General features: G+C 46.6%; 1 pseudogene across 1 annotated transcript in view; it reads left to right on the top strand.

Annotated features, from left to right (window-relative positions):
* The first annotated feature begins 8483 nt into the window (after positions 1 to 8483).
* LOC137427364 (uncharacterized) overlaps positions 8484 to 25400 on the top strand; it is a 101412-nt pseudogene continuing 84495 nt past the window's right edge. Inside the window, exon 1 of the transcript XR_013623389.1 lies at positions 8484 to 9818. The product of XR_013623389.1 is annotated as an uncharacterized LOC137427364 (transcript). The remainder of the gene's footprint in view (positions 9819 to 25400) is intronic.

Genomic DNA, 25400 nt, shown 5'->3' with positions numbered 1-25400 from the left:
ACACCGGTTGCTGTTAAATCGCGACGCTACTCACGGGCTGACACGCAATTCATTGCTGAAGAGACTGTGCGGCTATTAAAGGAAGGTAACATTGAACCTTGTGGATCACCTTCGCGGGACCAGGTTTTGGTGGTTCGAACCGAATCGCATCGCAAACGCATGGTAATCGACTATTAGCAGACAATTAATCGGTTTACCCAATTGGACGCCTACCCACTCCCGGGAATGGATTCTCTGGTACGACAGGTAGCACACACAGTACTCGGTATATAGCACTCTAGATCTACGTAGCGCGTATCATCAGATTCCACACTTCGAGGCAGATCGCATCTACACTGGGTTTGAATCCGGACAGAGGTTGTCCCAGTTCACCTGGCTGCCTTTCGGGGTCACGAATGGGGTTTTTCATGCTTCCAAAGGGCCATGGACGACCTCATTGCGAAGGAGAATTTAACCGATGTCTTTGTTTATCTGGATAATCTCACGGTTTGTGGGTATGACAAAGAACATCATGATGCTAATCTGAAGCGCTTCCTCGAGGTTGCGCACAAGTATCGACTGACTATGAACGAGGCTAAATGTCGCTATTCTGCTCGAACGATAGATCTCCTGGGGTACACCGTGACCCACGGCTCTATCGCTCCAGATAAGGAGCGTATGCGACCCTTGCTTGACATGGTCCCACCCCACGATCGTGCTTCTTTGAAGCGCGCTCTCGGGCTGTTTGCTCATTACTCTTAGTGGGTCCAAAATTTTTCCGAGAAGCTTCGTCCACTTGTGGATTGCAATGCGTTCCCCATGAGTCACGCTGCTGAGGCCGCTTTCCATGGCCTGAAGCCCGACATAGCTGGCGCCGCTGTGTCGACTATTGACGAAAACAAGTCCTTTGTTTTGGAAAGCGATGCGTTGGACCACATGATAGCTGCTGCACTCTCAAGGGGGGCGACCTGTGGCCTTCTTTTCAAGGACTCTCTCCTCTGCGGAACGAAGACACTCGTCTGTCGAAAAGGAGGCGTATGCCATCATCGAGTCGATCAGGCGTTGGCGTCCATATTTGCTCGGTCGATGTTTTCAGATCATCACGGATCAACAGAGTGTTGCCTTTATGTACGACACGCAACATGCTCAACGCATTAAAAATGAGAATATCACTTGCTGGCGGATTGAGCTAGCCGATTTCTGTTACGCTATCAAAGTAGCTCTTGTTATCTACTCACGATAGTTGATGAGTTCTCTAGATTCCCTTTTGATTTCCTGTGCGGGCGATATGTCTGCTGCTACGGTTATCCGGTGTCTGCAGAACTTGTTTTCTATGCTTGGGAATCCGGACGATGTGCACACCGATCGAGGCGCTGTGTTCTTGTCCCAGGATGTGAGAAACTTCTTGCTCCAGCATAATATCACTTCTAGCTATACTACTCCGTACAGGCCACAGGCGAACCGACAGGGAGAACGATTTAATGGCATCATATGGAGAGCCGTTACTCGGAGCCTTAAGTCCCACGGACTAGGACTGGACCGATGGGCTTGGTCGCTACCCGGGGCGTTAAGTTCGATCAGGACTTTATTGTGCACCGCTATAATCAAACTCCCCACGACCGTATGTTTCGTTACTCGCGGGTCGTTCGGGCGGTACCCGTCCTCTGCCGGGCTGGCTTGCTGAGCCCGGACCGGACTTCCTCAAACGCGCGGTTCGCTCTATGTAAATATGACCCGCTCGTTGACAAGGTGCGTATTCTCCAAACCAATCCCCAGCACGCTCGTGTACTGTTGCCCAACGGGCGGGAGTCTACAGTCTCGATGCCCCATTTTGCCCCATGCGGGATATTGACGAGCCGGCTTACGGTGCAGTTGATCCGACAATGATGAATCTACCGGCTACCCCATCGCCACATGCACCCGATCCGGGTGGCTTTGTGGGGCCACCGCCGTCGCCCGATTTAGGTGGACATTCCGATGCGGGGGATTCCGGCCTCAGGGATGTGGTATCCGGTGTCTATCGGACACGCGCCGGGAGAGAAATTTGCCGCCCCGACCGCTATGGTTGGACTGACTGACATGGACCATTGCTAACTGATTACTCTGCTGCTATGCTTTGCTAGCTTGATTTCCGTCCCGAGAGGTGGTGAAGTTTTAACGTAGGGGAGAATGTAATGAAATTGTGTCTAAGTTGAACCCAGGTGCGATGCTGCCTCTGACCACTGAGAGGCTCCCATAAGAACTCGGACGGACAGCGCTCCGATCATTCCTGTGACATTTATTCTGTGTGGTCGAGTGCATACTCAGATGGTGCGTATTACTAGATGTTCCAGGCTTGCTTGTACTAATGGCAAATCCATCATTACTTCTATGATTACTGAATACTGATATGATGCTTGTTGATTTCTTGCAGGTGTTGCCAGAGATCGATTCTGAATTAAACTCACTATTGGGACAATGTTGTAGATCTGATTCTTACAACAGGGCTGATTACCAGGTCTGATACACAGGGGTTTATCTTCGTCCCTACAACTATTTAACACACGAACATCCTTGTATGTTCACAGGTATACTCTTACCCTGACAAACCACCTAAAAACACAGAACTTATTACAGGGTAGATTCCCTATCGTGACTGTCAAAGCATGTTACCTACGCAGATCTACCTGGCTCAAGATATCCCTTTACCCCCCGACATAACAATATGTTTGTGATGATGTCATCGGTGCCTTTGTTATGACGTCATAATTCGACAAGTACAACGCTTGATCCGTTCAGTGTGAATTGTTTTTCTCTGCAACTGTTGGACTGATGGACACAATTTTCAACGGAGCGCTTCCTCCTGTAGAATATTTAAATGATAATTATGATGTCTTAGGTCACATGGTACAGGTGCCATCTTAGAAAAACCAAAAAAATGATGCATCTCTATTTCCAAAACCGCTCCATGAAAAAAATTGAAATATGGCTCATTGTAAAGAATTATGGTGTTGTTAATTATGGTGTCATTGTAAAGAATTATGTAAAAAGTGACCCCACTAATGGTGTTGCATGGGAAATAGGTGTTGTTAACAATGACGTCATTGATCCGTAATTATGACATAATTTGAGAGGGACAACGCTTGGTCTGATCAGTTTGAAATTTATAGAGTGTGATTTTATGCAACAATTATATTAGAGAATATAAATTTATGATGTAATTGCTCACGTGGTCTGTGCTCAATAAGCTCAATAAGCTTAATAATCTTAATAATAATCAACAAGCTTAATAATAAGCTCAATAAGCTTGTTACATACACGTCAGGTGGGTCGACGACAACCGTTGACTACCTGATGGTGCGTAGGCGAGATAGGGGGCACCTCCGGGACACAAAGGTGATCCCGGGGGAGGAGGCTGTTTCACAGCACCACTTGGTTGTCTGCAACATAAGGGTGAAAGGTGCGAGGAGAGCTCGGCGGGTGAAGTCACAACCGAGAATGAAGGTGTGGAGGTTGAAAGAGGTGACAGTGAGGGAGGCATTAAAAGAGAGGCTGAGTAGGGTAGAGGATGACATGGTTGAGCTTGAACGTGGTTGGATGTCAATGAAAGATAGTCTGTTGGGAGCCGTTGGTGAGGTATGTGGATGGACAAAAGGACCACCGAGGCACTCGGAAATATGGTGGTGGGATGATGTTGGAAAGAGGATTGACGAGAAGAGGAAGAAGCTCAAGGAATGGCAGAAGGCGAAGGGTATGGGTGCAGAAAAAGCAGTGCATGAAAGTTATAAGGCAGCCAAGAAGGCTGCAAAGAAAGAGGTAGCAAAGGCGCAGGAGGCATGTCGGAAAATGTTCGGAGAACGCTTGGATTTGGAAGAAGGTCAGAGAGCGGTATTCAGGATTGCAAAGCAGATAGCGAAAGAGAGGTGTGATGTGATGGGGTTGAGTTGCTTGAAGGATGAAGTGGGACAAATCGTTGTGGACCCAGATGGAATTAAAGGAAGATGGAAGAGATATATAGAAATGCTGTTGAATGCAGAGAATGAATGGGATGGCAACACAGAGAGTAACCTAGTTTTAGGACCGGCAGAGAAGATAACCGAGAAGGAAGTTGAGGAAGCGATAAAAGCAATGAAGAGTAGAAAAGCAGGAGGGCCGACAGGAGTTGTGGGAGATATGTTGAAGGCAGCAGGAAGTTGGGGTGTGAAGAGAATGACAGAGATCTGTAATCTGGTGGTGAAAGAAGGCCGCATTCCAGTGGATTGAGAATTGAGTACCCTCGCTCCTCTATACAAGGGGAAAGGTGACCCTCTGGACTGTGGCTCGTATTGAGCGATAAAGTTATTGGAGCATGGAATGAAGGTATTGGAAAGGGTGTTGGAGAGGAGGATGAGGAAGAAAGTGAAGAGTGACAAAATGCAGTTTTGATTTATGCCAGGAAGAGGGACGACAGATGCGCTTTTTATTGTGAGGCAGTTGCAGGAGAAGTACATGGAGAAGAGGAAGAACTTGTTTCTTGGGTTTGTTGATCTGGAGAAAGCATTTGATAGGGTTGCACGTGAAGTAGTGACATGGGCATTGAGGAAGTTAGGAGTGGAGGAATGGCTGATCAGAGTAGTGATGGCAATGTACAAAAGAGTGCGCACAGCTGTAAGGACGAAGGACGGGAACAGTGGTGAGTTTGAGGTGAAGGTGGGAGTGCATCAGGGGTCGGTACTAAGTCCACTACTATTTGTAGCTGTGATGGAGGTGCTGGCTCGGAACGTAAAGGAGGGTTTACCGTGGGAGTTGTTGTATGCAGATGATCTGGTGCTGATTGCAGAAAGTATGGATGGACTGAAAAGGAGAAGATGAACAAGTGGGAGGAATGTATGGAGACAAAAGGTCTGAAGGTGAATATCGGAAAAACGAAGGTGATGTCAAGTGGTAAAGCATGTGGTGAGGTGGAAAGAACTGGGAAGTGGCCGTGTGCTGTGTGCAGGAAGGGTGTCGGAGTGAATTCCATTCAATGTACAATGTGCGCTGAGTGGATTCATCAAAAATGTTGTGGTTTGAGAGGGTCATTAACCAGTGTGGCAGCTACATTCAAGTGTAAGGTGTGCATGGAGGTGTGCATTCAAGCTGCAGATGGAGGAAATGTTGAGTTGGATCTTTGAGACAGCGTGAAGCTGGAAGGTGTGAAAACATTTTGTTACCTAGGAGACATGCTGAATGGAGAAGGTGGATCAGACTCGGCACCGGTTGCTAGAGTGAGATGTGCATGGAATACGTTTCGGGAACTGAGTGGCATGCTGACTATGAGGGGAGTGTCGTTGAAGCTGAAGGGAAAGGTGTATGGTGCATGTGTGAGAAGTGTTATGATTTATGGGAGCGAGACATGGGTAATGAACGTAGAGCAGCAACGAAGGCTGGAAAGGGTGGAAATGTGAATGGTTCGGTGGATGTGTGGAGTATCGTTGAAAGAGAGGAAGACAAATGATGAATTGCGAAAGATGATGGGAATAGAGTCTGTGATAGATGCTGTGAAGAGAAACAGGTAGAGATGGTTTGGTCACGTGTTGAGGAAGGATGAAAGTGACTGGTTGAGAAGAGTGATGGAAATGAATGTAGAAGGAAGTAGAAGACGGGGAAGACCGAGAAAGACTTGGCGAAAGATGGTGGAAGAAGAAATGCGGGCAAGGGGTTTAACAAGGGGAGATGCAGAAAATAGGGCAAAATGGAGAAGATTGTCATGGGGACCACAGGGCTAACCCCTGCTCTTGCAGGGAAAATGGCCTTAAAATGCCTGTTGTTTTGTTGTTGTATGTACTCCCGATACGTGTTTCCTTCATTGTAAAAACTACCAAGTCAACAGTTAAAAGGATTTTGAGCCGATAGGTGTTACGGCCTTGGCAAGATCGATGGAGACAGCGATCTGTTAGCTTATACACCGCCCAAATAGCTATGCTGGCTATGCTGCTAGTTATACACCGCCCGCAAGAGTATACATGTATAGATTTCAAGAGTATACATGTTTAGATTTCAAGAGTATACATGTATAGATTTCAAGAGTATACATGTATAGATTTCAAGAGTATACATGTATAGATTTCAAGAGTATACATGTATAGATTTCAAGAGTATACATGTATAGATATAGATTTCCCGCCATTTTCATCCAAAATGGCCGATAAAAAAGTACATTCCGGCAAGTCCTCGGTCTCTGACCAATTTCTAGTTTGCTTGTTTGTTTGTTTGTGAAAGAAATATCTCAAAAAGTTGTGGACGGATTCAGATGAAATTTGGCAGAGATGTAGCGTACGTGACAAGGATGAAATGGTTACATTTTGGTGAAGATGCGGATTCGGATCCAGCTACTAGAATTTTTAAAGTTATTCTTCACCATTGGAGATAGGGCCAAAAACGATACATAGCAGGATATCTCAAAAAGTTGTGGATGGATTTGGACGAAACTTGGTGGACTGGTTTGGGTGTGTGACAAGGACAAAAAGATTCGATTTTTGTGAAGATCTGAATATGGATTCGGATTTGAGAATTATTTCATTTTTTAAGTGATTCTTCACCATTGAGTGATATGGCCAACCAGGCGGAGGCATGCTCTCTCCTGAGTGCCGTGCTTGTTTTTAATGATATTGATGCAATATTTATTTACTAGTGGGGTCACCCGTGGGAATCCCATGGGTATGGACGTGTGTGACATTTGTCCATCTTGATTTACATGCTGCACATTACATTTTACAAAACTAGGGCATGCCCGTACTATATATAAGCTAGGACGTGCCCGTACGTGGGTGCCCGTTCCTTGCCAAAAAAAAAAAAAAAAAATATTTGGGTAGGGGTGTGTGTGTGTAAACATCCTAGGGCGTGCCCGTATGTGGGTGCAAAAAAACATGCGTGCAAACAACAACAACAAAAAAAAACTTTGAAACCACGTGGCAGTAACGACCACAGAATCCCCCCCCCCCCTCTATTTACATGAATGGTTTGGTCCATTCGCAACGACCACAGAACCCCCCCCCCCCCCCTCTATTTACATGCAATGGTTTGGTCCAAAGCGAACGGCTTGCAGTGTTTGGTAAAGAAATCGCCATAGCTCGGTAACTACTTGTCCGATTAATTTCAAACCTTGAAAAGGCACATCCTCGGGTCCCCAGCAATATACCTGGCAAGTTTCAAGTATATCGGACCGGTAGTTGTCGAGAAACAGCGGTCACAGACAAACATACACACATACACACATACACACAGAGATTAATGGAATTATAGATAGATGGTTAAAATGGTGTAATGAACACAATTTATTTATTTCACATAATATGTGACCCCTCACTCATCTCCACCCTCATGCCTCTCTATTGCCACTCCTCCTCACACTCCTCTCCAATACCTCCTCACACACCTCTCCAATACCTCCCCACACTCCTCTCCAATACCTCCTCACTCCTCTCCAATACCTCCTCACACTCCTCTCCAATACCTCCTCACACGCCTCTCCAATACCTCCTCACACTCCTCTCCAATACCTCCTCACACTCCTCTCCAATACCTCCTCACACTCCTCTCCAATACCTCCTCACACTCCTCTCCAATACCTCCTCACACTCCTCTCCAACCCCTCACACTCCTCTCCAACCCCTCACACTCCTCTCCAACCCCTCACACTCCTCTCCAACCCCTCACACTCCTCGCCAACTCCTCACACTCCTCTCCAACACCTCACACTCCTCTCCAACCCCTCACACTCTTCTCCAACCCCTCACACTCCGCTCCAACCATTCACACTCTTCTCCAATCCCTCACAATCCTCTCCAATCCCTCACACTCCTCTCCAATCCCTCACACTCCTCTCCAATCCCTCACACTCCTCTCCAGTCCTTCGCACTCCTCTCCAATCCCTCACACTCCTCTCAAATCCCTCACACCCCTCTACAACCCCTCACACTCCTCTACAACCCCTCACACTCCTCTCCAACCCCTCACATTCCTCTCCAACCCCTCACACTCCTCTCCAAGCCCTCACACTCCTCTCCAACCCCTCACACTCCTCTCCAACCCCTCACACTCCTCTCCAATACCTCCTCACACACCTCTCCAATACCTCCCCACACTCCTCTCCAATACCTCCTCACACTCCTCTCCAATACCTCCTCACACTCCTCTCCAATACCTCCTCGCACTCCTCTCCATTACCTGCTCGCACTCCTCTCCAATACCTCCTCGCACTCCTCTCCAATACCTCCCCGCACTCCTCTCCAATACCTCCTCGCACTCCTCTCCAATACCTCCTCACACTCCTCTACAACCCCTCACACTCCTCTACAACCCCTCACACTCCTCGCCAACCCCTCACACTCCTCACCAACCCCTCACACTCCTCTCCAACCCCTCACACTGCTCTCCAACCCCTCACACTCCTCTCCAAGCCCTCACACTCCTCTCCAATACCTCCTCACACTCCTCTCCAATACCTCCTCACACTCCTCTCCGCTCCAATCGGCCCTCACTCTCCGCTCCAATCGGCCCTCACTCTCCAACTCCTTGCGCCTCGCTCTCCAACCCCTCGCTCCTCACTCTCCAACCCCTAGCACCTCGCTCTCCAACCCCTCGCTCCTCTCCAACCCTCCTCATCGTTGTTGCAGCAGCATTCTGTGCGGTTCTTCCGTCTCGTGCGGTCTCTGTGCGGTTCTTGCTACATCCTGTTCAAGTCTGCATTGACGTTCGTCGACGGACTCGTTCGCCCGTCTCATTCGTTTTCTTGCTACATCCTGTTCAAGTCTGCGTTCTTCATCGACGGTCGCATTCATTTTGGAAATGGAAGTTTCCACGCAACGCATGAATTGTCACGATCCTCAAGAGGAAGTGTCTCGTAATTATCAAATGACAAATGGAAAGTAAATTACATTGTGAAAATTAAAGATTTCAAATAAACCTATTTAAAGTGTCTGCGCACATAACTAATAAAAAAAAAACACGAAGAAATATCTCTCGGTAATTTCCTGAAACATATTTTACTTCCGGATAATAATGTTGAATGAAATAAGAAAGAATGAAGATATATATGTCGTTTTTGTGCCGACTCTCATAAAAGGTAAAAGTAATATATCTTAACGGAAAAGAAAAAGCGAATTTTAAATACATGGCGACATTTTCCCCGAATGTTATTTTAGGCGCTGTATTTTCGTGTATCATCGTGGCGCGATTTTTATGCAATTTCCGGTGTGTGCGTGAATGTTCTCAATTATTTCTGACACCGAGTCTAAAACCATCGATAAAAATTAAATCAGATCGTGAATTTGAGATAAAATCGTGAGGGTGACTCTCAATGAATGGGCTTTAGTTTACAGGCCTTTGAGAAATCATTTCGTTCTATAAAGGGAAACTTTCTTGGGATTCTCTTCCCGTTTTTTTTCAACCGAGTCTAACACTATGTTAGCGACTGTTAAAAATGAAATGATATGTCGAATTAGAATTGAAATAAACCTGTGTGAGAGAGAAAGACAGCATGGGCCTAACTAAACAGGCCTCAAAGCCATTTGAGGTAATAAAATGGTGGATATTTGTTTACATGAAGCCTCTCCAAGAATGGGTGGAGCTATGGGTGGAGCTACTCTGCAAACGGACTAAGCCACACCCCCGGACAGACGGACAGAATCACCTTCACCTATTATAATATAGATCTATTTTGAGAGTATGAAAACAGCTCTGCATTTGACAGAAGAGTGCCTGCATTTAATAAAAGTTACTTTTTCCAGATTTATTTGTGAAAATGGAAGTGAAAACTGAGCACAACATAGATGTTCACCTGGACCGACCCAAACCCAATGATGCCGAAGCTTCTTTCCTCAAGAACCATCCCCATGAAGGTTTCTGTCAATGTCTATACATTTTGATTTGAACAGTTTGATGATGAACTCTGGTGTGAAAGAAAAAAATACACGACGTTATTATTTAATTGCTTTAAGAAACTAGATGGTATTCATGAAATACTTACCCTGCGCAGTCAACTTGTTGTGAGGCAATTGTTCTGTTTTGTTTTTTTCTTTGATCCAATATGGCTGCCAGACCACGTGAGCAATGACATCATAAATTTATATTCTCTAATATAATTGTTGCATATATCATGCTCAATAAATTTCAAACTGATCAAACTAAGCGTTGTCCCTGTTTAATTATGACATCATAATTACGGCACCAATGACGTCATCGTTAACAACACCTATTCCCCATATGGAGTTATTTACAATGAGCCACCTTTTTAATTTTTGCCAAAGAGCGGTTTTGGAGATATAGAGGTGCAACGTTTTTCGGTTTTTCCAAGATGGTGCCTGTACCACATGTCGTATTACGTCATGATTATCATTAAAATATTCCTGAGTATGATATTTTAAAAATAATTAAAATATCATTTATCCCATTCATTATCATATCAAATATTTTAACCAACAATAATATACCTTGTTGTTTCCTATTCTCCTCAATTTGTACAATCATATATTCTGATTTTAATTTTCTTAGATTAAAATCCTTTTTAAAGTCTCGGTGACGCAGATGTTTTCACTGGGAGGTCTGTGCTTTCATTTCTACAACACAGAGCTACAACACAGAACAGATCAGGATACAACATAACAAAGGGAACAGCAGGAGAAATGGGAAACACTCATAGCAGGGCGGATTGAGAAGGTAGACGGAGACTAACATACAATGGATGCAGGTTACAATGAGGGGTAGGGGAAGAACACAAGGCGAGGACAAGATGGATATGTAAGCAATTTTTTTGAGAGGGGTAGGGTGGATTTAACGGGTGTATAAAAGATAATGGCTTTTGATAGGGGATCACCGAAGATGGTGGTGCACAGTTGGCTTGAAGACCCAGAGGAAAGACTTGGATTGAAGAGAGTGTGGAAGGCGGTACCACAGGTGGGGAAGCAGAGGAATAAATGAGTGGAGGTGAGCAGTGGTTCTGGATTTTGCCAGTTTCACATGAATGGGGTTGTAGCCCGTAGGGCAATAAAAAAAACAAAAAAAACAAAAAACACAGAACTACATTGAAACGGGAATTGAAAAAAACGGGAAGAGAATCCCAAGAAAGTTTCCGTTTATAGAACGAAATGATTTCTCAAAGGCCTGTAAACTAAAGCCCATTCATTGAGAGTCAATTGATAGCCCGTAGGCCGTAGGGCAATGCTGTCTGGAAAACCGTTTGTCTGTCCGCCCCGATGTATGTATGTATGTATGTATGTATGTATGTATGTATGTATGAATGTGTGTATGTCCGTCCCTCACAAACGTCCACCAATCGGAGGTAAGGATCTAGTCCTATGACGGAGGACAGCGTTTCGTAAAAATTGCAGTTGCATATTTTTACTAAAAGGAAATATTAATGACCTGTGGAACGTTTTGGGGTCGCGGTGGATGTTGTAAGGTGGGTAGGAGGTTTCAGAAATTCCTCAATACAATTATGATTTTGAAATGCGATTGACACTGACCTTCCTCCCGAATCTGGAAGTGAACAGATGATGACGGTTCGCTGATTTGATATTGTCTCAATACAATCTTGATTTAACATTCTATTTTGATATGTTAATACCAGAGTTTTAATTTGTGATTGTGTTACGTGTTCCTCCCTGAACCACGGTTCTGGTGCCCCCAGAGTCTCGAGCGGGAACACGGCAGAAAGATTTGTTATTTTGAGTGTTCTAATAAACCATGGTAAAACCACACCAATGCAATTGTAGAACAAAACAAGTAATTGTATTAAGAACTCTTCCATACACAACAAGAAAAAGAGCAATCAGAGATTGCAAACCCTCGCCAGGATGTATTTTCAGTGGTTTTTAAGGCTTTTGTGTTAAAACGAATGTGGCGACCGAACCATGTGACCGATGACGTCATAATTATTTTTTTTCTAAACTAATTTATTCCTAGATTATGCTCAAGAAATTTCATCTTGATCGGATGATGTTTTGTACTTGTCCAATTGTGACGTCATAATGGAGGCACCATCATCATCATAATCATTAACATCATCATTAACATAATTAACATCATCATTAACATATTTTATCATCATTTACATATTTTAACATATATACATATTTTAACATGAGACATCATCATTACCATATTTTATTCCCCATGGAGAGTTCTTTACAATGAGCCATGTCTCAATTTTTTCTATGCAGCGCTTTCGGAGATATTGAGGTGCAACATTTTTCGATTTTTCCAAGATGGCGGCCGAACCACGTGACCTATGACGTCATCAATATTTTTTTCCCGCACCAATTTATGCCTGCATGATGCTCAAGAAATTTCATCTTGATCGGATGAAGTTTTGTACTTGTCGAATTATGACGTCATAATGGAGGCACCGATGACATCATCATTAACATTTTATTCCCCATGGAGAGTTCTTTACAATGAGCCATGTGTTACATATTTATGTGAATGTATGTGAATTACCATGCAGGTGTTTGCTTCCGTGTGTAGTATATTAAGTTGTTGTGTAGTTGTTGTGGTTGGAGGGTCAGGAGCCCTTCTGAAAGAGTGGCAGGAAACGGAAGTGGCCGGAAGCGGAAGTGACGGGAAACGGAGAAAAAAAGACACGAGGGAAAGGAAGGTTTCTTCTTCCTCGCCCCGCGACGACGAGAAGGTGGAATCGACCTTACGCTGCGCGGAAAACGCGCCGTTGCGAAACGTCTGGCGAGAGGAGTTACCTGGGCGGTAAATACCTTTGGACACGTCCAGTCACTGTGAGTTCGTGCACGAAACCAAGCGTCCGGGACAGTTTTGCCCCGTCTACAAAGACGCGTACGGGTCCGCACGTTGGGCCTCGCTCGCGTCGGAAGCCGCGCTGGGTTTTTGCCCATCTACAAGGACGCGTAAGAGTCGCACTTGGGGCCTCGCGCACGTTGGACGCCGCGCTGGGTTTGCCCCGTGGCTTGGCAAGGAGGGGCGCTGCAGCCGCGGCCCCAGTCCGAGACGGCACGTTTAGAGCACGTCCGCCCGGGGCTCGTTCAACCGCCCGTGTGCGGAGAGGAGAGACATTGACCACGGAGGGAGTCAGGAGTGGGGCTCACGTGAGGAATGTATAAGATTAAGATGGCCATCTTAGAGTTTGTGTAGATGAGTTCACATGGTTGTAATATTGATTGTGCATTGTTGATGGTTGTTGATTGCTCAGTGAAAATATTATTGATTATTCCGGATCCTTGGTGTGGGGTTTCTTCTTGACCGGAATTCATATTGATTGCGTTACGAAAGCGTATAAACCATATATCTTTCTGGCGGGGTCCCTCCCACGGTCCGGGGGTCACCAAGACCAGGTAGTTACCGGGAGGACCACGTAACAGAATTGGGGGCTCGTCCAAATTACGATTTGCGGTTTCGCAATTGGGTCTACGTCCGGGATCTAAAAGTGTATAAAATAATAAAATAATAAAATTTTTGGTAATTAAAATTTATTAATTAATTATTAATTGGTAATATTTTTTTTTGAGAAATTGGGGAAAGTCTTGGGGTGAAGGTTAACAGGTGTTAACGATAGGCACCATGGCGTTTGTGGCACAGAACTTTGGGGTAACCCCGAGTGAGGCACAGTTCCGAGCGTTGCTAAAGTCGGATCTCTTGAAATTGGCCAAACATTTTAACTTGGAGGTCCGAACTAATTTGAGGAAGGCAGAGTTGCAGGCCACGGTGATACAATCTATGGTGGGATTAGGAACATGGGACGAGTTAGCCTGGGAGTGGCTACCCGAAGAACCAGAAGACGTGGAGCTCCGGAAACTGGAGTTGCAATTACGGAGCCAGGAACGGATCAAAGAAGAAGAAAGGAAAGCAGAAGAGAGAAGAGAAGAGAAGCAAGCAGAGGAAAGGAGAGTGGAACGAGAACTCCAGGAAAGGTTAAAAGAAGAAGAAAGGAAAGCAGAAAAGGAAAGAGCAGAAGAAGAAAGGAAAGCAGAAAAGGAAAGAGCAGAAGAAGAAAGGAAAGCAGAAAAGGAAAGAGCAGAAGAAGAAAGGAAAGCAGAGGAGAGGAGAGAAGAGAAACAAGCAGAGGAAAGGAGAGTGGAACGAGAACTCCAGGAAAGGTTAGCAGAAGAAGAAAGGAAAGCAGAAAAGGAAAGAGCAGAAGAAGAAAGGAAAGCAGAGGAGAGGAGAGAAGAGAAACAAGCAGAGGAAAGGAGAGTGGAAAGAGAACTCCAGGAAAGAAGAGAAAAGGAACAAGCAGAGGAAAGGAGAGCTGCAAGGGACCTCGAAGCAGAGGAGAGAAAAGCGGAAAGGGAATTAAAGGAACGTGACATGCAGCTTCAGCAAGAAATCAAAGTCAAGGAGCTGGAGTTAATGAGAGAACGGGGAGAGGCACCACCCTTGCTGACGGGGTCGACACCTCACCAGAAAACCTGGGATGTGGGCAGACATGTGAGGCTGGTTCCACCGTTCAGTGAAAAGGAAGTCGCGAAATTCTTCCCACACTTTGAGAAAGTGGCTCGACAATTAAACTGGCCGGAGGAGGCCTGGACCATACTCGTACAAAGTGTGCTGGTGGGGAAAGCTCAGGAAATTTATTCGGCGCTACCAATGGACCAATGTGCAGATTATGAGGTACTGAAGAAGCACATCCTCAAGGCCTATGAGTTGGTTCCGGAAGCTTACAGGCAAAAATTCAGGAATGCCAGGAAGAGGGAGAGTGAGACCCATGTGGAGTTTGCCAGAGTGAAAGAAAACATGTTTGATCGGTGGTGTGAGTCAAAAGGAGTCGGGAAAGACTTCGAGACATTGCGGGACTTGATCCTGGTGGAGGAATTCCAGCAGTGTGTCCACGAGGACATCAAAGTGTACCTGCAGGAAAAGAAGGTACCAAAGTTGTGGGACGCAGCCACCATGGCAGATGATTATGCCTTAACCCACCGAATAGGGGTCCACGAACCTAACTCCTCGCCTAGATCTCCGCAGGGGAGGTGGGGAACAGCAGGTGCGGAGAACGACCATACATGGCGGCGGCCTCGAGATGATTATGGGGACAACTATGATACCCCACCGGTTCGAAATCAGAGGGATGCGGGCCCAAGACAAACTTATAGTTCGGGGGGCCCGAGGCAGACCCCGAGTTTTTCCTCCGGGCCTACTTGCGCGTTTTGCAAAAAACCTGGACACTTGATGTCCAGTTGTTACCTCATGAAAAGGGACAACCCAGAGCGGAGTCCGACTATTACAACTCCGAATGCGATGGCTAGCGTAAGAAATCGCCATCAAGAGGGTTACCAACCATTTGTTTCCGAGGGGTTTGTGTCACTGGATGGAGCCTCGACTAACCGGAGACCGGTTAGGATATTGAGAGACACAGGGGCCCATCAATCTTTAATGCTTGAAGGCATTTTGCCATGGTCCGAGGAGACGGCAACGGGGGATAGTGTTCGTTTACAGGGGATCGGGGGCGGTGTTAGTGCTCCCCTTCAGGTCATCCAGTTGGAGTCCGATTTGGTGTCAGGACCGGTCACCGTCGGTTTACAAGCCACGTTTCCTGTAGAGGGTGTATCTGTGGTTCTCGGGAATGATTTGGCCGGGGGTCAAGTTTATGGTAACCTGAGGGTTGAGAAAGAGCCCAGCAGGGAAAATAACACCACACCAGCTCGGGATGGTGACAAAAGTGCCAAGTTATTTGTAGGGGGACTGAACTTCAAAACAGAGGAAGAAGTTCTGACCTCTGTCTTCAACAGATATGGGCCGCTGGTGGAAGTGCGGTTGGTAAGAGACTGGGAAACGCAACAGTCAAGAGGGTTCGGCTTTGTCACGTTTGCCAGCACAAAAGACGCCAGAGAGGCAGAGAAGAATTGGAATGGCAAGGATTTGGAGGGTCGGACCATAACAGTAGGGAAGGCATTTCGTAGGCGTCGAGAGGTCTACAGGAGAGGACAACTGGGCGGTAGTTTTGGTGGTGGCCGCAGTCAATATTATTATGGAGGCTCCCTGAGTTACGGCCGCTCCCGAAGGAAGAATTGGCAAAGTAGTGGCCGAGAAGAAGACCGGTATTCAGGAGACTACAGGGACCAGTGGTCCCACCCTAATTATTAGGGACGTTCTGAGAAGTTGAAGCACTGAAGGCGGCGGAGCCGCCGAGCCAAGATTCCTACACGAATTAACCGTGAACGCCGTTCCTAAAGGCGCCCATGTAGAGAACTTTCCTGCACGGACTAACCGTGAACTCCACGTTCCTCAAGGCGCCCATGTAGAGAACTTTCCTGCACGGACTAACCGTGAACTCCGCGTTCCTAAAGGCATCCATGTAGTGAATACTCGGCTTGGCCTCCCGGAAAAGTGCTATCGAGTGGCTTAACTGGCTTTATTTTTAAGTGATAACTGTGCCCGGGGGGAATTGATAATGTGGGGGGGGTTGAGTTATCTGGTTTGTTTCTCCAAATTGGCCGGCAAAGAAAGTTTTCGCTGGGTTCAAACTTTCTTTCTTGAAGGGGGGGAGTGTTACATATTTATGTGAATGTATGTGAATTACCATGCAGGTGTTTGCTTCCGTGTGTAGTATATTAAGTTGTTGTGTAGTTGTTGTGGTTGGAGGGTCAGGAGCCCTTCTGAAAGAGTGGCAGGAAACGGAAGTGGCCGGAAGCGGAAGTGACGGGAAACGGAGAAAAAAAGACACGAGGGAAAGGAAGGTTTCTTCTTCCTCGCCCCGCGACGACGAGAAGGTGGAATCGACCTTACGCTGCGCGGAAAACGCGCCGTTGCGAAACGTCTGGCGAGAGGAGTTACCTGGGCGGTAAATACCTTTGGACACGTCCAGTCACTGTGAGTTCGTGCACGAAACCAAGCGTCCGGGACAGTTTTGCCCCGTCTACAAAGACGCGTACGGGTCCGCACGTTGGGCCTCGCTCGCGTCGGAAGCCGCGCTGGGTTTTTGCCCATCTACAAGGACGCGTAAGAGTCGCACTTGGGGCCTCGCGCACGTTGGACGCCGCGCTGGGTTTGCCCCGTGGCTTGGCAAGGAGGGGCGCTGCAGCCGCGGCCCCAGTCCGAGACGGCACGTTTAGAGCACGTCCGCCCGGGGCTCGTTCAACCGCCCGTGTGCGGAGAGGAGAGACATTGACCACGGAGGGAGTCAGGAGTGGGGCTCACGTGAGGAATGTATAAGATTAAGATGGCCATCTTAGAGTTTGTGTAGATGAGTTCACATGGTTGTAATATTGATTGTGCATTGTTGATGGTTGTTGATTGCTCAGTGAAAATATTATTGATTATTCCGGATCCTTGGTGTGGGGTTTCTTCTTGACCGGAATTCATATTGATTGCGTTACGAAAGCGTATAAACCATATATCTTTCTGGCGGGGTCCCTCCCACGGTCCGGGGGTCACCAAGACCAGGTAGTTACCGGGAGGACCACGTAACACATGTCTCAAATTTTTCTATTCAGCACCTTCGGAGATATGGAGGTGCAAAGTTTTTCGGTTTTTCCAAGATGGCGGCCGAACCATGTGACCGATGACGTCATCATTATTTTTTTTCTCCACCAGTTTATGCCGACATGGCGTTCAGGAAATTGCATCTTGATTGGATGAAGTTTTCTACTTGTTGAACTATCGAATTATAACCTCACTAGCAGAGGTACCCGGCTTTGCACGGGAGTGGGAGGAGGAGGGGAGGGGGAAGAGGAGGGGAGGGGAACGGGGGGGAGGGGGGAGGGGGAAGCGGGGGAGGAGGAGGGGAGGGGGAAGAGGAGGGGAGGGGAATGGGGGGGAGGGGGAAGAGGGGGGAGGGGGGAGGGGAAGGGGGGGGAGGGAAGGGTGCGGGGGTGCCCAGGGGAAGAAGGGCCCCTCCCCTCCCCCTCCCCCCCCCCCTTTCCCCTCCCCCCCCCCTCCCCTCCCCCCTTCCCCCTCCCCCTCCCCCCTTCCCCCCTCCCCCTCCCCCCCTCCCATCCCCTTCCCCCTCGTTCCCCTCCCCTTCTCTTCCCCCTCCCCTCCTCCCTCCCCCTTCACACCAGGGGGGTTGACTCAGCCTGTCATCCCACCGAGGTCAGAAGTCGGAACTCATTGTCGTCAAATAAATGTAGCCTGTATGTTTCACTCTTTGTCACATGCCGTTGGTCCCATGTCAATCGGATGAAGTTGAAAAATTAACGTTACGAAGGTTCTCTGGGACGTACTGATTCCGAATAATGAAGTTGAAAAATTAACGTTCCGAAATACGCTAATTACGCTAACAGAAGCGCTGGAGGGAGCACTGCGCTCCCTCCCTTAGATTCCCTCCCTCTTCTGCTAGCGCTAATTACGCGTAACACACTAATTTTAAAACCCGAAGTTTTTTAAATTTTAAGGTGTGCTGTAGTCAGAAGCGCTAGAAGCGCTGCGCTCCCTCCCTTCGAATCCCTCTCTCTTCTGCTAGTGCTAATAATACGCTAATTTTAAAACCCGAAATTTTTTAAATGTTTATGTCTCCGTGACATTCCTGGGACCATCCCGAGTCGAACAGTACTTTCCGCTCGCAAATCCGTCCACGGGTTCTCGAGATCTTAGAGATCATAGATACATAGATCAGGACCAACTCTACTTTATATATATAGATAATGGAGGCCTTGGGCCGAGACTCTAGAGCAGGGGTCGGCAACCTTTTTGACATGAAGTGCCAGTTTGAAATGTTCTTGTTAATTAGTGTGCCATATCAACATTAAGTTTAACATTAAGTTTAATTTTGACACCACATCAAAAAAATATTTCCAACAGACATGGAATTTTATTCCATCCATATCGGCTACATGCATAGCAACAACATTTTAAAGAAACATTTACCGAACATCTACCGAACCTGAACCGCTTCACTGCAATTCCTGTGGGAAATGTGAGCGGGAGGCCGTACCGTCAATCAAACTAAACAAGCATTCTGAGTATTGCACTGCAATACATGTCCCCTACCGGCATTGGTAGCACTGTCATAGAAGACTGCATTATGACTCACCGCACTCCAAATTATAGTCCGGAAAACTGTTGAGGAAATTCCCAAAGTTCAAAGTGCCATAACTTTGTCAAAAATGATCGAAACGTCGTGAAGTTGGAACTTGATCTGTAACTTGTCATGACGAAACCATGTACCAAGTTTGAAATCATTAGCATTAAGAGTTTAGAAAAAAAAGTCCGGAAAGCTGTTCTTTGCGTGACGGACTGACGGATCGACAGACTGACAGACGGAGGGATGGAGTGCAAACCGATAGTCCCCTACGGTGTACACCGGTAGGGGACTAATAAGACAGGCCGCGTGTTACGAGAAAAACTACTACCCCCATTTTCCTTACTACCACCCCATAAAAAACTCAAAATAATGACGAGATCAATATTAAAACGCAGAAGGTAGCCTGAATGATAACAAAGAGTGGAGATGCAACCGCTGACCACCGGATGTTAACAGCACAGCCGCTCTTACAGCACCTCAGGTTGCCGCGACGGCATATCGGAAGGCACCAAGCCTGCATCTCCTGTTTTATATCTGCGATTATTATACAATTCAGAATAATGATGATTAATCATATTAAAACTCAGAAACCAGTCCAAATAATAATAATGAGTGGAGATGCAGCCTCGGACCATCTGCTGTGAACAACACCACTGTTCTTACAGCACATCCGGTTGCCGCGAATATTGTGTTTGAATGCGCCAGGCCGGCATCTCATGTTGTGCATCTTTGATTATTATTCCAGTAATAGAATTTGGAATTGGAATGGTGACTCTGCTCTGATCCATCTACCTCATCACCCTGCACAATCACACCGGGATACTGTTATAGTGCAACACGCACAACAGCCAATGGCTGTTCAATAGGTGATTTGGCATGCAGCGGAGAGGGCACTGCTTTCGCCAGTGCGCCAATGGCTACGCTGCCGCGTGCCAATGGTGGCACGCGTGCCTAAGGTTGCCGACCCCTGCTCTAGAGAGTCAAAAATTGGGCACAGTCTATTCCAGGGCAAGCCAGATATGTGTGTAAAGTATGGTGATTCTATGTGCAACGGTGTAGACGTAGTACTGCGCACAAACAGACAGACAGACAGATAGACAGACAGATGAAAAATCGGTCAGAGACCGAGGACTTGCCGGAATGTACTTTTTTTATCAGCCATTTTGGACAAATATTGCGGCCGAACCACGTGACCGATGACGTCATCATTATTTGTTTTCTAAACTAATTTATTCCTCGATTATGCTCAAGAAATTTCATCTTGATCGGATGAAGTTTTGTACTTGTCGAATTATGATGTCATAATGGAGGCACCTATGACATCATGAACGTATTTTATTCCCCATGGAGAGTTCTTTACAATGAGCCATGTCTCAATTTTGTCTATTCAGCACTTTCGGAGATATAGAGGTGCAAAGTTTTTCAGTTTTTCCATGATGGCGGCCGAACCACGTGACCGATGACGGCATCATTACTTTTTTTTCTCTACCAGTTTATGCTGACATGGCACTCAAGAAATTGCATCTTGATTGGATGAAGTTTTGTACTTGTCGAATTATTGAATTATGACATCATAATGGAGGCCTTGGGCCTGGAGTGTTAAAAATTGGGCACAGTCTATTCCAGGGCAAGACAAATGTGTGTGTCAAGTATGGCGATTCTATGTGCAATGTTGTAGACGTAGTACTGCGCACAAACAGACAAACCAACCAACCAACCAACATACTTGCCGGAATCTTTTCCGGCAAGTAACAAACGAACGGACTCAAATGCAATACCCTCTCCTCTGGCGAGGGTAATAATAACACTCTTAAAGAAAGTGCAATGAAAATGTCACTTGCATCAAATGAACAAAACATATGATGGTACCATCATTCCCCCAATGCTCCCAAAGCAATAAACTCACGACACGCCAAACGTGAGCGGAAGTTAACATTCCCCAAAGTCCGTGCACGGATCCCCACGCTCGTTGAAGCCGTGCAGAATGACGAGAACATGCAGGTATCGGACGAGGAGTTACGAGGTGAGAGGTCGATATGGGAATTAAGCCGATAGGTAAACCAACGGCAATCAACACGATGAGGTCGATATGGAAAGCCCAACGACAACACAAGATGCACCACGTGGACAGACCCTTCGAGGACAAAATGGCGTATTGGCCTGTAATGGAGGTGCTGGCTCCCTCCAACAATAACTCATTCTCGGTGATAAAACCTGAGACACATGTTTAATTGCAATTGCAATGTAGGACGATGTCTTGGGCAATCCCTTTCACGGGAAGCCTCAACTCATTCGCGACCAATTTCAAAAAGGTCCGCTCGCAGGCTCAATGTGATTCACAGCTGTATCTCTCTCATGGCCGTCTCTTCTCTGCCAAGCTCCTCCTCCCCTCTTCCGTCCTCTTTGCCGCGTCTTACTTTGTCCTTCACAAACGCTTCTTTTCACCTTTAACGAAAGTCATCTCTATTTCACACAAAAATCTTGACAACAATATTACCTGAAACTAAAAATCCTACAAGTATATAATAACAACAAAGGTGGAAGTGATGGATCCGTCACACTCCCCGCCTCCAAGGAAGAAAGTTTGAACATGGTGAAAACTTTCTTTCCATACAAAAAGTATTAGTCCGGCAACTAAGCTAAATATAGCATAACAAATGTGCATTTTGTGAGGAAAGCACCAAATTTGGCACACTAGTAGACTATCATATTATGAAAAGATCTGGATATTGGGCCATCTCAGATTCAGAGATTTGATTTTTGCAAGATTTGCAGATTTTGCAGATTTGCAAGCTGAGATTGCAACGCCAGGGACGGCCGACTCCTTCCTGCAAGCTGCCCACGTCACCTGCACAAGAAGAGATCATCAAATCACTGCAGCGGCACTGCACATCCTGCAACACCGTGCATATGAACGCCACTGTATGACATATGCTGATGATGCAGAAGACCTGCCTGAGTTGGAAGACTGGTGTCACCAGAGAGGAGAAGACATTCCCAACTTTCAGTACTGGGCAACTGTGCTGGAACTAGAGATGTTGGTACTGGTCTACATGCGTTCTCTGCGGCAGGCTTCATTCACAATGTACCTTGATGCCCTGACGGAACTGGTCCCATGCCTTAGACCACACACACTATGCCAGGTGGGTCCCTGTTCACCTGAGGGACATGGTTGCACTCCCAATGAAGCACCCAGATGTAGCCAGAGAATTCAGGGCTGGCAACTTCACTGTACAGAAGACGAAGAAGGTGTTCTCTTCGATCCCAATCGAATCGAAATCTTGCAAAAATCAAATCTCTGAATCTGAGATGGCCCAATATCCAGATCTTTTCATAATATGATTGTCTACTTGTGTGCCAAATTTGGTGCTTTCCTCACAAAATGCACAATTGTTATGGTAAGTTGCCCCACTATATTGTCACGTCACGTGCGGTGTCACGTGCGATTTTGGCTTTTGGCGATTTTGGCGTCACGTGCGGTGTCACGTCACGTGCGGTCTGGCTTTGTCACGTGCGGTGTCAACTGTGTAGCCATTTGAGGTAAGGGAGGGGATGGAGGGGGAACAAACACCAGAAACGGATTTGACCAGACGCCACCAGGATTTGGAGGAAGGAGACAGGTTTGAGAGCCTAGACAAAGGCTCTCTAGCAAAGACATATCTTTTTTGACCAAAAGTAATACTCACACCCATAAAACTACAAATCAAAACTATGGCTGATCAAATCCCATAAGCCAAAAAAATGCCAAACAACGCACAGGAATCCTCAAGGTTAATTCACTCTGGATAAAGCATCGGCGACTACATTGTCTCTGCCCTTTACATGCCTAATTTCCAAGTTGAACTCTTGCAAAGACAAGCTCCATCTCACCAACCTCTGATTTTTCTTTTTCATTTTTTGAATGAAGGTTAAGGGGTTGTGATCAGTGAAGACCTTCATAGGAAAGGTAGTAGTTCCCAGATATACCTCGTAATGCTGTAGAGCTAGTAGGAGAGCAAGGGTCTCTTTTTCCACAGTGGCATAATTTTTTGTACTTGTCATAATGTTGTTTATCCACAGAAGTTGTTGTTTAAACATGGTAGACTTTGCAAATAAAAGCATCTGCATCATTGGTTGCTTAGTCACTGAGTTCCCAATCACCCAGACTATTCAGGAAGTGTTGTGATTATCCTTGAAGACTTTCCAGGAGGTCTTCTTGCTGTGGCCAGCCAAGAAAGATGTCATGTCAGTGCCTGTCAGGGCGTGAAATGCAGGCACGCTGTTCAGGACATAGTCATCAATTTGGGTGTTTTCATCATTGTCAACGATGCAGTTGGGGATGTATTTTCTGTTCTTAACTGTCCCAGCTTTCATCTGAACATTTGGGCATGACAACTCACTGAAATGAGCCAGAAGTCTGACGATGATAAATTCTTGGAACTCTGCCTTTGCCCATTTGAGTTCCATCAGCTTGCAGAACACAGCCTTATCGACAGTCAGCACTTTTCACCTACCCTACATGGCGTTAACCATGTCAGAGTCCTGGAGTCACCTTGGCTGGCACCGTGCCTCGACCCCCAGGGCGTTAGTGGCCCACCCAGGGACGCCAAAATTGTCGTAGAAGGGTGTACACTAAGTAGAATGTCCACACCTCAAGAACAATGTCAAGATTTAACTCAATGGGGAAGCCACACTCGAATATAATAAAGATTACAACACAGTTAAACGTTACTATGCCGGCATCTTGCTGTGGCCAACTCACTTTGGTTACCAACTCACGGCAAACAGGCACCAGGGAGACCTGCGAAAACATATATCGATCAGCTTACAAATGATACTGGGTGTCTGGTTAACGAACTACCTAATGCCATGAGTGACAGAGATGAATGGAAGAAACGTGTCATGGAATGCCGAGCAAGCTCGACGCAGTAAGTAAGTAAGTATGCCGGCATACTCAAACAGGACTCCAGACGACATATCCAGCAGTTCTTCTGCCGATTTGGTCTGCATCTGGTCTTTTATAGAGTTTTGTTTTGACAAAGAAATTCTTCTGGGCTTTGGGGTGTCCGAATTAGTGATTGGGGTTTGAACAAGGGGTCAGGGGTTTAGACAAGCAAGCGCAGAAAAGCATCTGGTTTCCATTTCACCATAAGCCATAAAGATAAGCATTTTAGGACAAAGAATTCAGACATTACATTTGTCTGGAAGGAACAGTTTCAGGGTTTCATTTGAAAGTAATATTGTACAACATAGTTGCACAGATTAATCAATATAAGCTTCATTCCTTTTCAGTATATCTAAACACAGCACATAATTTCTATAATTCATAATGCAGATTACTCAAGGAGTTATCACTAAGTATATTGTTGCGGATCTCTCGAAGCCCGTCGACATACAGAGGGGGGGTTAAACCCCTTTTCCCCCTCGGGTCCGAGTCCACGAGGCCGAGTCGCCACTCCTGTAGCGAGCGTGGGAAAGGGTATCGGGTCGATTCCACACGTACCTTCGGTACCCACGCTGCCACGAAAACGGGGACTGGACCTTGCACAAGCCACGCTAATCGAATACGCCCGAGCGGTTTGCGTAACACGTGACTCGTGCCGTTACTTTTATTGAACCCGATTCGTGCGATGCTAGGCCAATAGTGAAATGACGGGAATGATCAAATGGAAGAAAGAACAGGTTTATTTACAACTATACAAGGCGAAGAGACACAGAGCAGGCTTAATCAGTCTTAACTGTTCCCCTAGACAAGGGCCCACTCACTCACGCAGGGAAAAGGAGGAAGAGCAGTTCGCACTCCAAAGGAGGAAGGGCAGACCGTGTGTCGGTGGCCCGGAATGGATCGTCCTCATGAGCGTGTTAACACAGGCAGCAGCAGAGCACAGGGCACAGGGAGAGTTCATGTACAGAGGGGGGCTTATAACAAGCAAATCAATCCACTCGTGGCTACAATGTCTCTTTGATCTCCGACTCAACCACCACGACTTCTAGGGCACACTCCACTTTACCACCACGTCTCTCCCAGCTCTCCGACTCTCACTCTCTCTCTCTGACTGGCAACCACACCTCTCACTCCCGCTCTCTCATGGGTCACCGGGGCAGGGTTTTATATAGCCCCTCCCCAGCCTTACTCGAATGTTCCAAGCCCCTCCTCTCGCTGCCATTGTGACCCACTCCCCTTAAGCTCCGATTGGCTGCTCGCTGCTTACCGGCCACTCCCCTGCAGCTCCTCCCTTCGGCCTTGCCAGACTTGTTCCAGGCCTACCACATGGCATTCCAGCCCAAAGAACACCTAACTCACTGGCCTGCTCAACGCAAACGAACACAGGAAAGGAGACTACACTTACATTTACGAAGAAATAACTGAACTAAAGTGAGGCTACATGTTGTGGTGCGACTACCTACAAGGGGGAGGTCAGGTCATCCTTTATTCACAAAACCGCAACAATATGTTTTTCATTTTAGTAGCATTCCATATTCCAAAGATATACAGTCACGTGAAAAAGTAAGTACACCC

The sequence above is a fragment of the Myxine glutinosa genome, chromosome 5 (assembly GCF_964187855.1).
Source record: "Myxine glutinosa chromosome 5, kmMyxGlut1.1, whole genome shotgun sequence".
Lineage (NCBI taxonomy): Eukaryota > Metazoa > Chordata > Myxini > Myxiniformes > Myxinidae > Myxine > Myxine glutinosa.
This window is presented reverse-complemented; position numbering and strand designations above follow the sequence as displayed.